At 34.4% G+C, this 14,570-nt stretch overlaps 1 non-coding gene and 1 pseudogene across 1 annotated transcript; one reads left to right on the top strand and one right to left on the bottom strand.

The window, feature by feature from the left end:
• Positions 1–8,664: 8,664 nt before the first annotated feature.
• On the bottom strand, positions 8,665–14,029 carry LOC149493319 (uncharacterized; annotated as a pseudogene).
• LOC149493320 (small nucleolar RNA R71) lies at positions 13,365–13,471 on the top strand. The gene has a single exon (XR_016318631.1). It is a non-coding gene; the product is annotated as a small nucleolar RNA R71 (small nucleolar RNA).
• Positions 14,030–14,570: the final 541 nt, after the last annotated feature.

The following is a 14,570-nucleotide window of genomic DNA, read 5'->3' as shown; positions in this document are numbered from 1 at the left end:
AAAGTTTTAACGGAAGGATGTTATTGTATAACAAGTATATAATGCAAATTTTTATATTTTTTTATCAAATAAATTACTGATGGATGTATGTTTAGAAAAAATATTTATTATTTATGTTTCATCATTTTTTTTAGTTATCTCCATCTTGTATGGAGTTTGTAATCTCTCCATTTTATGTGGAGTATTTAGTTGATTTTGCATTCGGTTTGTTTTTATTTGGAAAGGTGTGCAATTTGTGAAAACTTATTAAATAGATGATAATAAATTGGATAGAATTAATTAAAATCAAAATCGCTAGTAGTTTTTAATCCTTGATTTCTTTCATCAAATTGTCTTGCTTGATTTCTTTTCATTTTCTTTTACTTATTAAATTTAATTTCTTAAAAATAATTCTCCTTATTGCCGTCTAAATAATAGTAAGTTAACACAATTTTGATACTTGGTACACAATCCTTGTGGACGATACTCTACTTATTCTTTATTACTTATCGCGATTTCGTGCACTTGTGAAAAAAGCTTGTCAAGTTTTTGGTGCCGTTGCCGGGAATTGGCGTTACCAATATCAATATTAATTAACCTATTATTAATTTAAACATATTTTTAATTTAGTTTTTTATTTATTAATTGAAATATTTATTTATATTATTTGTAGTTTCTCTTTGTTTTTATTGATTTTTATTATTTTGCAAAATATTTTAAGATGTTTCACTGACAAGTAGTCGCAAGTTTTATTCAATAATATTCAGAGCCATTTTATGCCGCTTGGGCAAAATTTAACGAATTTTTGGAGAGATTTTCTTATCATAATTTTACAAATAAATATCTCACTTACATATTCTACTTTGGATTAGATGAAGAAAATTACATATTCTACTCTGGATTAGATGAAGAAACAAGAAGTTGGGTAGGTAATGAATTTTCGGCAACCAGTATTCACTTTCCGGAAAGTAGCTATGGAGATGTACTTTAAATGTTGAATGATATGACAGATTTTGACTATCGTTGGCATTGAGATCCTTCACTGCAGGGTTGGAATCATGAATACCCTCCAAATTTGAGTATGAAGAAGTGATATGTGCATAATTTGTTCCTTTTATTCTCAATATTTTTGGTATTTCTAAATAATTTTTAAGTTTAACTTAGTTGGTTAGACAATTTTTATCAATTAGACATGATCTTAGTTACTTTTGGAATAATATCATTAAATTAAGAAATTTTCAGCATTTTTTTTCTTGACCTTTGTTCGATTTTTCAGGAATATTTGAAGTTGTAGGCCTCCAAACTAGAATTCGTCTAATTCATTGGAAATATGAAACAAAATGCTACAAATGTCTAAGAAGAATCTAAATGCAGTTCAGCCTTAATATTGATCAAAAGTAGCTCTGAATCCAGGAGAAATGTTTAGAATGAGCATGCACAGTAGGTTTCAGTGTTTAATTCATATCTAGAGTTTTACATGTCCAAATAAACTCACCCCAAGCCCATTTGAACCTTAATAGCCAGCTCTACAATTGTTATGAAGACCACTAATTGAAATGACGTCGTTTTGAGTGTTAAAAACGACAGGCAAGTTGATCATTTTGCTGTAACGTATGTTGAAGACCTATTTCGGTGTTTTTACCATATCTTGAGCTGTGATTACCCGTTTTGGGCGAATGATAGCTCGTTGGAAAGCTGAAAAGGAGATATTCAAGTTTATTAAAGAATCAGAGAGAAATTCAAAAAGAGAAGGGCTGAAAAAAAGGGAGAGAAATCAAAATAAGAAGACTTTCAATTGATTGCTTTCAAAATCACTAATTAATTGGGGATTTTCTGTTGTCTTTGATGCTATAAAAGGAGTGATTTTGGGAGCACCAAAAATGAAGATTTTTACTTAGTTCATCATCTATTTTGAGTATCTTTCTTTATTCTTTTGTTTTAGTGATTGTAAGCCATGGGCATGAGTGGCTAATTTCTTAGTTCAATTCAAGGGATTCAACATCCATTTGTATATTTGTGAGACATGTTCTTACTTTAAATTGATTCTCTTTGAATATCTATTGTTTCTTGCATTTAAGGTGTTCGTTCTATTGAATGATTTGCTAAAAAGGCCTATTAGTCAGTTATTTGGTATGATTAAGTGCTATTTCATCTTCATAATCCGTAATTGTTGTGTAAGATTGAATGTTAGTAGCAATTAGGTTTTACTGATTATGTTCCAAGTTTTTAGTAATAATCTAAAGAAACAATAGGGTTGAATTAAACAATTTATGCTTTTTAAATTGTTATGCAAGTTTAAGTACTTCCTATTCTTAATGCTTTTATTAGATTGAAAAGGATTACTTAATTCCAGTTCATTTAATAATTAGAGTTAATGAGGTTGCTGGGCTCAAATTAACGATAATAGGGAAGTCAGAGAATTTATCATGCTTGTTGGTAATTTTTAGTTAAGCATTCAAAGAATAATTAATTCATAATTTGTTTGTGATCATTTATGCATTGTATTACAAATCACCTTGAATTGAATGTTTGTTAGATTGAATTCCAATTAAAGTTTATTAGTTACTTTTCTTTTGATTACCTTGATTGAATTTCCACAAACCATCCCCCTTTTTCTCTTACAAAATAACACAAAATTTAAGATTTCAATCTCTAGGGTTCGATCTGAATTCATCACTTTTGCAGTTAAATTCAGTAATTAATTTTTGTTGGAATCGACAAACATCAAAATTTTAGCGCCGTTGCCAGGGACTGAAAGTTGATTATATTTTGTGTTTTTATTTTTTTGTTAGGATATTGTTCTTATCTCTGTGTATTGTTGTGGTTTTCAAGGTGTGGTAAAAATTGTAGTATTGTGTTATTTACTGGAAAATTTTTGTCATTTGGTTTATGACAAGAAGTTTTCAATCTGGTGATATTCTCTTTGATCCTGAAGTAGAGAAAACAGCTAAGCGTTTAAGGAAATTAGCTAAACAAGCTAAACAAGCTAATTTGAGTCAAGCTTCATCTGAACGAATGGTTACGAATAGTTCAAGCAATTCTCCGAGGGAATCAGTTTCAGAGTCAGATTTTGAAATTGAAACCATGGCTGCTAGAACTATAAAAGAATTTGCTACACTTGATCTAAACCAACAGCCTTTGTGTATTCAATTTCCTACTTTAGATGTTGCTTTTGAATTAAAGTCTGGACTAATTCATTTGTTGCCTAAGTTCCATGGCCTTTCAGGTGAGGATCCACATAAGCATTTGAAGGAGTTCCATATGGTGTGTTCCAGCATGAAACCTTAAGGAGTTCTAGAGGAGCAAATTAAGCTTCAAGCTTTTCGTTTCTCATTAGAAGACATAGCTAAGGATTAGTTGTATTACCTTCCTTCCGAATCCATCAACTCATGGAATGGGATGAAGCGAATGTTTTTAGAGAAGTATTTTCCTGCTTCTCGGGCTGCCAACATAAGAAAAGAAATTTGTCGGCAGTATAATGAAGAGAGTTTGTATAAGTATTGGGAGCGATTTAAAAAGTTATGTGCAAGCTGTCCTCATTATCAAATTAGTGAGCAGCTTTTGATCCAATATTTTTATGAAGGGCTTCTACCAATGGACCTTAGTATGATAGATGCTGCTAGTGGAGGCGCTTTGGTTGATAAGACACTAGTAGATGTAAGGAGGCTGATTGCTAACATGGCAGCAAACTCCCAGCAATTTGGAATGAGAATGAATCACACACCTAAAAAAGTTAATAGGTAAATACATCTAATATTGAGAAGCAAATTTCTCATATAACTTCTTTAGTGAGGCAATTGGCTATAGGAAACATGCAGACTGTTAAAGCATGTGGAATTTGTTCTGCCTCGAGTCATGCTACTGACATGTGTCCTATACTCCAAGAGGATGAATTAATGCAGCATGCCAACACAATATGTAATTTTGGATAGCAACAACACATGTATGATCCTTATTCTAATTCTTATAATCCAGGATGGCGAGACCATCTGAATGTGAGTTATGGGAATCAACCGATACAAAATCAATGCCAATAGTAGAGGCCATAAGTAAATCGATCGCCCTCCTCTTCCTAAAATCAAGGTATGTCACTTGATGAAATTTTTAAGGCTTTGGCTAACAATACACAACAATTTCAACAAGAGACTAGGAATAGCATTCAGAACATAGAGAAGCAAATTGGTCAGTTAGCTTCATCTGTGAGTAAACTTGAAGCTTATGGTTCTGGTAAGCTTCCATCACAAACAGTGATAAATCCCAGAGAAAATGCGAGTGCTATAAGTTTACGAAGTGGGAGAGAAGTTGATAATCAAACTTTACGTGAGTCAACAAAAAAGAAGCAGCAAGGTGCAAAGGATTCTGAAGTTCCTGAAGTTGAGATAAATTCTAAACTTAAAGTGAATGATGCTAATAATTATATTCCTCCTCTATTTTCTAGTAGGTTGGCCAAGACAAAAAAATAAGAACAAGAGAAGGATATTTTAGAGATTTTCAAGAAATTAGAGGTTAATATACCTTTACTTGAGGCAATTAAACAAATTCCCAGTTACACTAAATTCATTAACGAATTATGTAATACAAAACGCAAATTGAGGAATAATGAAAAAGTTAGTGTTGGGAAAAATGTGTCGACATTAATTCAACGAAAATTACCCCCTAAGTGTAAGGATCCAGTTCATTTTCTATCCCCTGCAAAATAGGTGATTCTAAATTTGAATGAGCAATGAAAAATTTAGGAGCATCTATTAATGTTATGTTATTTTTAGTTTTCCAAACTTTGAATTTGAATACTTTGAAGGAAACTAGTGTTATTATTCAATTGGCTGATCGTTCTAATGCTTAACCAGTGGGAGTGGTTGAGGATGTTTTGGTGCAGGTTGGAGAATTAATTTTCCCAGTAGATTTTTATATTTTACATATGGGAGATAGTGTTCCCACATCAAATTCTGCTTTGATTTTATTTGAAAGACCATTCCTAAAACTGTCAAAACATAAATTGATGTGGATGATGGTACCTTAACCGTGGAGTTTGATGGAGATATTGTTAAATTTAATATTTTTGATGCCATGAAGTATCCTACTGATGTTCATTCTGTTTTTTCTATTGATGTAATTTGATCATTTGTGCAGGATGTCTTTGAGTTAAGCACGGAGGATGAGTTAGAAGTGGTGATTAGTCAAGGAATTCATGAAGATAGTACCAATCAGCCACTAAGTGTAGAGGTTCAAGATGCAGTAATGGCATTGCAGTCATTACCTTTAGTTCCAAAAAGGAATGAGGTTTCCAAGATTGACTTACATGATCACACAAAATTATTGCCTTTTATTGTAGATGCACCAATTCTTGAACTCAAACCGTTGCTTAAGCATTTGAAGTATATTTACTTGGGAGATAATGAGACACGTCCAGTTATCATCTCGAGTAAGTTAACAAAGATTCAAGAAGAAAGATTGACAAGAGTTTTGAGAATTCACAAAGAAGCTATTAGATGGACATTCGCTAACATTAAGGGTATAAGTCCATCGGTGTGTATGCATAGGATTTTGTTAGAAGATGATGTTGAACCAAGTAGAGAAGCTCAAAGGAGGTTGAACCCACAAATGATGGAAGTTGTGAAGGAAATTTTAAAGCTATTGGATGTCGAGGTTATTTATCCAATTTTAGATAGTAAATGGGTAAGTCCAGTTCAAGTAGTGCCAAAAAAACCAGGTGTCACTATTGTAGCAAATCAAGATAATGAGTTTATTCCGACAAGGATTCAAAGTGGATGGTGAGTGTGCATAGACTACCGCAAGCTAAATTCTTCAACAAGGAAGGACCACTTTCCATTACCATTCATTGATCAGATGCTTGAGCGGTTACCAGGTAAGTTTTATTTTCGCTTTCTTGATGGCTTTTTAGGATATTATCAAGTTGTCATTGCACCAGAGGACCAAGAGAAGACTACCTTCACTTGTCCTTTTAGAACTTTTGCATTTAGAAGAATGTCGTTCGGACTTTGTAATGCACCTGCCACATTTTAGAGATGTATAGTGAGCATATTTTCAAATTTTATTGATAATTGCATTAAGGTGTTCATGGATGATTTTACTGTGTATGGTGATTCATTTGATGTAGGTTTACATAATTTGATTTCTGTTCTTGAGCAATGCATTGAAAAAAAATCTTGTTTTGAATTATGAAAAGTGGCAATTTATGGTAGAACAAGGAATTGTTTTAGGGCATGTTGTTTCTAATAGGGGTATTGAGGTAGATAAGTCAAAGGTTGATTTAATTGTGAATTTACCTTACCCCACAGCTGCGAGGGAATTGCGCTCTTTTCTTGGTCATGTAGGTTTCTATTGAAGGTTTATCAACGATTTTTCTAAGATAGCAGTACGTTTATCTAGGCTTTTGCAACAAGATGTTACATTTGAGTTTGGTGAAGAGTGCAAGGAAGCTTTTGACAAGCTAAAGTCTGCATTAACATCGCCTCCTATTATTCAAGCTCCTAACTAGACTATAGCATTTGAAATTATGTGTGATGCGAGTAATTGTGCGGTGGGAACAGTCTTAGGGCAGCGTGTTGGGAAGCTTTTTCATGTGATTTATTATGCATCCAGAACATTAAATTCAGCTCAGTGCAATTATTCCACGACTGAAAAAGAGTTTTTAGCTATTCTTTTTGCTTTAGATAAATTTCGGTCATATTTGCTTGGTTCTAAAGTGATTGTGTTTTCAGATTATGCAGCTTTGAAGTTTCTCTTGGCAAAGAAGGAAGCAAAACCAAGGTTAATTAGATGGATCCTTCTTTCGCAAGAATTTGATCTTCAAATTAAAGACAAGAAAGGTGTTGAGAACCTGGTAGTAGATCATTTAAGCAGGTTAGTGACACAAGAGAATCCGGTTCCTCTGCAAGAATTATTTCCTGATGAGCAATTATTCAAACTACAGGGTATGATTCCTTGGTATGCTGACTTGGTAAATTATTTGGTGACTAAGACTATGACTTCTGATTTAAGCAGAGCTAAAAAAGAGAAATTGAAAAGTGAGTCTCGGTATTATGTGTGGGATGAACCATACTTATGGAAATTTTGTTTTGATCAAACTATTAGGAGGTGTGTTCCTGATAATGAGATTAAATCAATTCTTACTTTTTGTCATGCATTTTCATGAGGTCCTTTTGGACCTAAGAGAACAGGTAGGAAGATAGTAGATTGTGGTTTTTATTAGCTCCCCACACTTAATCCATGCTTGTCCTCAAGCATGACTTAAAACTCAACAAAACTTAGCTCAAACATAAAGGGAAGAACTCTTCTCGACCTTAAACAATCCTTATGAGAACAATCGGAAAAATAAAGTCAATTACTAAGCAAAGTTAAATTGACTAAGTTTGAATGAAGTGCAAGCAAGACTAATAAGTTGAATTTAGACTATCCTAAACATAAAATCCAAGGCTTGAATATATAAAATTGAGCACATGCAACAAAAAGTTGATAACCGTTCCTCAAAGAATTACTTGGTAACTCACCAAAATACAAAAATTCATCGCGGCCATACATGCAAAGACTAAATAAAAACAAAAGAAAACTCTTTATTCTTTCTTTTTTTTTTTTTTTTTTTCAAGAAGCTTGAGCATTTATCGTGTGCTTGAGTTGTCATCAATGGTACCTGCTTACGGGTATATGAAGTCACGAGCTCAAGTGGCTACTAGCACTGCTCTTTACCCATTATTGGGCAGCGAAGCGATCCGACTGCTACAAGTCTTACACTTGTTGACTCATTTCGACTTTTCTCTTGACTCAAAAACACATACACATAAAAGGCTCATCTTTGTACCTAGGTATCCTACCAAGAATTCTAGAAGTAACGGTCAAAATTTAGCTCATACAATAAAAATTAAACTCAAGCCTCAAATTCTAGGTCTAAAAGAGTCACAAATTTAACAAATTATTCAAAAATGCACAAGAGTCAAAAACAGTCAAAGTGACTTAGTTAGACTAATTGAAATTGCTTTTCAACCTAGTTCAAAGGACCGTTCAAACCCAAGAATAAAATTCTTTTCAACTTTAGTTTTTCGTAAAAATTAGAGTTTCAAGTCCTACCTAAAGGACACAATAAACCCTTGGAGTAATCCCAAAAATCAGCTCAAATCATTAATCAAATAAAAAAAAAATTTTACTCAAAATTCATGGGATAAGTGCCTGACATCTAACTCAACCAATCATACTCAAATGGCAGCAGAAACAAATGAGCAAAATAAGTTGTATGGCATTAGCTATTTAACAAAAGAAAGCTCAAAATTTCAGCAATATGCCATCATAAATTCAGTAGCATTATTTATACCATGAAGCATAAAAACACCCCTAATAATAAAACCCTTCCCCACACTTACTTTTCACATTGTCCTCAATGTGGACAAATCACAATTAAATCACAACAGGAAGGTCTCAAGAGTAATAGAAAACTGCCCTGTTTCGCTGAAATTTACTCATCAAATAAATTGCAACCAAAAGCCAAGCTGTTGTCCGGTAAAGGGTACCTGCTACAGAATAAAATGCAAAACACAAGCCAGACAAACAAGCAAACAAGTGAATGCAAATAAAATAAATAAATAAAATAAAGCAAAAAAAAAAAAAATCTGGGTTGCCTCCCAAAAAGCGCTTTTTTTTTTATCGTCGTTAGCTCGACATGGTCACAGCATCTTCTTCAATCTAAATAAATTGGATCACTCAATTTGATTTCTTCCAGTGAATGCTCTTGGAAGCCTTCATAAAATGGCTTGAGTCTATGGCCATTGACTTTGAACACCTTCTTAGTTCCTAAACTTTGAATCTCAACAGCACCATAAGAAAACATATTAGTAACAATAAACGAACCAATCCAACGAGAACGCACCTTACCGGGCATTAACTTTAATCTAGAATTATACAATAAAACTTTTTGCCCAACCACAAACTCCTTTTTTAAAATTAGTTTATCATGAAATGCTTTTGTCTTTTCCTTATAAATCTTAGAATTTTCATAAGCATCAAGACGAATCTCCTCTAACTCCTGCAATTGTAACTTTCTTTCCACACCAGCAGCATCTAACTCAAAATTACAATTTCTAACAGCCCAAAAAGCCTTATGTTCTATCTCAACAGGAAGGTGACACATCTTACCAAAAACCAACCTGTAAGGGGACATACCTATGGGTGTCTTATAGGCTGTCCTGTAAGCCCACAAAGCATCATCAAGTCTAAGGCTCCAATCCCTTCTATTTGGCTTCACCATCTTCTCTAGGATAGACTTCACCTCTCTGTTTGATACCTCAGCTTGCCCACTTGTTTGAGGATGATAGGCTGTAGAAACTCTATGAAAAACACCATATTTCTTTAATAATGCCTCCACAGCTCTATTGCAAAAATGAGTGCCTCTGTCACTGATCAAAGCTCTAGGAATTCCAAACCTGCTGAAAATATTTGACTTGACAAAATCTACAACAACTTTAGAATCATCAGTTCTGGTGGCTTTAGCTTCCACCCATTTGGAAACATAATCAACAGCAAGTAATATATAAGTAAAACCAAAAGAAGAAGGAAATGGACCCATAAAATCGATTCCCCACACATCAAAAATTTCACATACAAGTATTGGGGTCTGACTCATCTCATTCCTTCGAGATATACTTCCTGTTCTTTGACATTGTTCACAATTTTTACAGAAAATATATGCATCACGAAAAATGGTAGGCCAATAAAAACCACAATCCACTATCTTTCTACCTGTTCTCTTAGGTCCAAAATGACCACCACATGCAAATGAATGACAAAAAACAAGAATTGATTCAATCTCATTATCAGGGATACATCTCCTAATAATTTGATCAGAACAAAATTTCCACAAATAAGGTTCATCCCATACATAATACTTAGATTCACTCTTCAATTTTTCTTTTTTAGCTCTACTTAAATCAGAAGGCATAGTCTTAGTAACCAAATAATTCACCAAATCAGCATACCAAGGGATCATACCTTGTAATTTAAACAATTGCTCATCAGGAAATAATTCTTGTAAAGGAATTGGATCCTCTTGTGTCACCAACCTGCTCAAATGATCAGCTACCAAATTCTCAGCACCTTTCTTATCCTTGATTTGTAGATCAAATTCTTGTAAAAGAAGAATCCATCTAATTAGTCTTGGCTTTGCTTCCTTCTTTGCTAAGAGAAACTTTAAAGCTGCATGATCAGAAAAAACAATCACTTTAGAATTAAGCAAGTATGACCGAAATTTATCTAAAGCAAAAACAATAGCTAAGAACTCTTTTTCAGTTGTGGAGTAGTTGCGTTGTGCAGAGTTCAATGTCCTAGATGCATAATAAATCACATGAAAAAGCTTTTCCTCACGCTGCCCTAAAACAGCCCCGACCGCATAATTACTTGCATCGCACATAATTTCAAATGGTACAGACCAATTAGGAGCTTGAATAATAGGAGGTGTCGTCAGTGCTGACTTTAACTTGTTAAAAGCCTCCTTACATTCTTCACAAAACTCAAATTTAACATCCTGCTGCAATAATCTAGATAAAGGTACTGCTATCTTGGAAAATTTTTTGATAAACCTTCGATAGAAACCTGCATGACCAAGGAAAGAACGCAATTCCCTCACAGTTGTGGGGTATGGTAAATTCACAATTAAATCAACCTTTGACTTGTCTACCTCAATACCTCTATTAGAAACAACATGCCCTAAAACAATTCCTTGGTCTACCATAAAGTGGCACTTCTCATAATTCAAAACCAGATTTTTCTCAATGCATCGTTCAAGAACAGAATTTAAATTATGTAAACATGCATCAAATGAATCACCATACACTGTAAAATCATCCATGAAAACTTCAATGCAATTATCAATAAAATCTGAGAATATGCTGACCATACATCTCTGAAATGTTGCTGGTGCATTACAAAGTCCAAAGGGCATTCTTCTAAATGCAAAAGTTCCAAAAGGACAAGTGAAGGTAGTCTTCTCTTGATCCTTTGGTGCTATCACAACTTGATTATACCCCGAAAAACCATCAAGAAAGCAGAAATAAAACTTACCTGCTAACCGCTCAAGCATCTGATCAATGAATGGCAATGGGAAGTGGTCCTTTCTAGTTGAAAAGTTTAACTTGCGGTAGTCTATGCACATACGCCATCCACTCTGAATCCGTGTTGGAACCAGCTCATTATCTTGATTTGCTACAACCGTAACTCCTGATTTCTTTGGCACGACTTGAACTGGACTTACCCATTTACTGTCTGAAATTGGGTAAATCACCCCAGCATCTAATAGCTTCAAAATCTCCTTCTTCACAACTTCCATCATCAGTGGGTTCAACCTCCTTTGAGCTTCTCTACTTGGCTTAGCATCATCTTCTAACAAAATCCTATGCATACAAACCGATGGGCTTATACCTTTAATGTCAGCCAATGTCCATCCAATTGCTTCCTTATGTATTCTTAGAACTCTTGTCAACCTTTCTTCTTCAATCTTAGTTAACTTACTTGAAATGATAACTGGAAGTGTATCATTATCTCCCAAGTAAATATACTTCAAATGCTCCGGTAATGGTTTGAGTTCAAGAACTGGTGCATCTATAATAGAAGGCAAAAATTTTGTATGATTAGGTAAATCAATCCTAGAAACCTCGTACCTTTTTGGAACTAATGGTAATGACTGCAATTCCATTACTGCATCTTGAATTTCTGCACTTAGGGGCTGGTTTGTACTTTCTTCATAAATTCCTTGACTAATCACTACTTCTAACTCATCCTCCTTGCTCAACTCAACGACATTCTGCACACATGAATCAATTACATCAAGAGAAAACACAGAATGCTCATCAACAGGATGTTTCATAGCATCAAAAATATTAAATTTAACCACTTCCTCATCAAATTCCATGGTTAAAGTGCCAGCATCCACATCAATTTTAGTCTTGGCAGTTTTTAAGAAAGGTCTACCAAATAAAATCAATGCAGAATTTGATGTGGAAATACTTTCCCCCATATCCAAAATATAAAAATCTGCTGGAAAAATTAATTGCCCAACCTACACCAAAACATCCTCAACTACACCCATCGGGTACGCATTAGAACGATCAGCCAATTGAATAATAACACTAGTTTCCTTCAAAGCATTTAAATTCAAAGTTTGAAAAACAGAATGCGACATGACATTAATAGATGCTCCCAAATCTGCCATTGCTTTCTCTATTTTAGAATCACCTATTCTACATGGGATAGAAAACGAACCTGGATCCTTACACTTTGGAGGTAATTTTCTTTGAATGAATGCCGACACATTTTCCCCAACGGTAACTTTTTCATTATTTCTAAACTTTCGCTTTGTAGTACATAATTCCTTAAGGAATTTAGCATACCTGGGAATTTGCTTGATTGCATCAAGTAACGGTATATTAACCTCTACCTTCCTGAATAACTCCAAAATCTCTTTCTCTTGTTCTTCCTTCCTTGTCTTGGCCAACCTACTAGGAAATGGAGGAGGAACAACAAAATTATTAGCATCATTAAGTTTAGAATTTACCTCAACTTCAGGAATATCAGAATCCTTTGAACCTTGCTTGTGCTTCTTTGTTGACTCTTTTACAACCTGATTATTAACTTCTCTCCCACTTCGCAAAAGTATAGCACTAGCATTTTCTTTAGGATTAATCACAGATTATGATGGAAGCTTACCAGAATTTTGAGCTTCAAGTTTGCTCACAGATGAAGCTAACTGACCAATCTGCTTCTCTATATTATGAATACTAGTCCTAGTTTCCTGCTGAAACTGTTGTGTATTAGTAACCAAAGCTTTAACAATATCATCAAGTGACATACCTTGATTTTGAGAGGAAGAAGATGGTTGATTCACTTGTGGTCTTTGCTGCTGGTAGCGATTTTGCATTGGCTGATTCCCATAACTCAAATTCGGATGGTCTCGCCATCCCGGATTGTAAGAATTAGAATAGGGATCATACCTGCGTTGTTGCTGCCCAAAATTTCCTACTGCATTGGCTTGCTGCACTAGTTCATCCTCTTGAAGTGTAGGACACATATCAGTAGCATGACCAGGAACCATGCAAATTCCACATGTTTTAACAGCTTGCATATTTCCTACAGCAATTTGTCTAACCAAAGAAGTTAAATCTGAAATTTGTTTCTCGAGATTAGATGTACTTACCTCATTAACCTTCTTAGACGTGTGATCCATTCTCATTCCAAACTGTTGGGAATTTGCTGCCATGTTAGCAATTAATCTTTTTGCATCTTCTGGTGTCTTGTCAACTAAAGCACCTCCACTAGCAGCATCTATCATATTTCGATCCATCGGCATAAGTCCCTCATAAAGATATTGGATCAACAGCTGCTCAGTAATTTGATGATGGGGACAGCTTGCACAAAGTTTCTTAAATCGCTCCCAATACTCATATAAACTCTCTTCACTATATTGCCGAATGCCACAAATGTCTTTCCTTATGTTGGCAGCCCGAGATGCAGGAAAATACTTCTCTAAAAATATTCGCTTCATCTCATTCCATGAATTAATCGATCCAGAAGGAAGGTAATACAACCAGTCCTTAGCTTTGTCTTCCAATGAGAAAGGGAAAGCTCGAAGCTTAATTTGCTCTTCTGAAACTCCTTGAGGCTTCATGCTAGAACACACCACATGGAACTCCTTCAAATGTTTATGCGGATCCTCACCTGAAAGTCCATGAAATTTAGGCAATAAATGGATTAGACCAGATTTTAATTCAAAAGCAACATCTAAAGTAGGAAATTGAATGCACAAAGGTTGCTGATTTAGGTCAGGTGTAGCCAATTCTTTCAAGGTTCTGGCAGCCATGGTATCAATTTCAGATTCTGAATCTGAAATTGATTCCCTCGGAGAATTGTTTGAATTATCAGTAATCGTCCGTTCAGATGGGGCTTGACTCAAATTAGCTTGTTTAGCTTTTTTAGCTAATTTTCTCAAACGTTTAGCTGTTTTTTCTACTTCAGGATCAAAAATAATTTCACCAGATTGAGAACTTCTTGTCATAAACCCAATGGCTTCAATTCTCCTTCAATTCTAGAAATTTTACCACAAACCTGAAACCACAACACTACACAAAGGTAAGAAAACTATTTTAACAAAATAAAAACACAAAATATAATAATCTTTCAGTCCCCGGCAACGGCGCCAAAAATTTGATGTTTGTCGGTTCCACCAAATTTAAATTACTGAATTTAACTGTAGAAGTGGTGAATTCAGGTCGAACCTTAGAGACTGAAATCTTAATTTTTGTGTTTAAAAAAAAAGGGGGGGTTCGTTTGTGAAAAATTCAACTTAACAGTTCAAAAAGAAAATTAATTAATTAAACTAAAGTAGTAATGCAAATTGATGAAAAGCCAATTCAAGGTGATTTCTAATCCAATGCACAATTGATCACAGACAACTTATGATTTAATTACTCTTTGAATACTTAACTGAAATTTATCAAAAAGCATGATAAATTCCCAAAACTCCCCTATTTCGTTAACTTGAGCCCAGCACCCTCATTAACTCTAATTATTAAACGATCGGGTATTAAGCAATCCCT

The sequence above is a fragment of the Jatropha curcas genome, chromosome 10 (genome assembly GCF_041381405.1).
Source record: "Jatropha curcas cultivar XTBG-Jc1 chromosome 10, XTBG_Jcur_1.0, whole genome shotgun sequence".
Classification (NCBI taxonomy): Eukaryota; Viridiplantae; Streptophyta; class Magnoliopsida; order Malpighiales; family Euphorbiaceae; genus Jatropha; species Jatropha curcas.
This window is presented reverse-complemented; position numbering and strand designations above follow the sequence as displayed.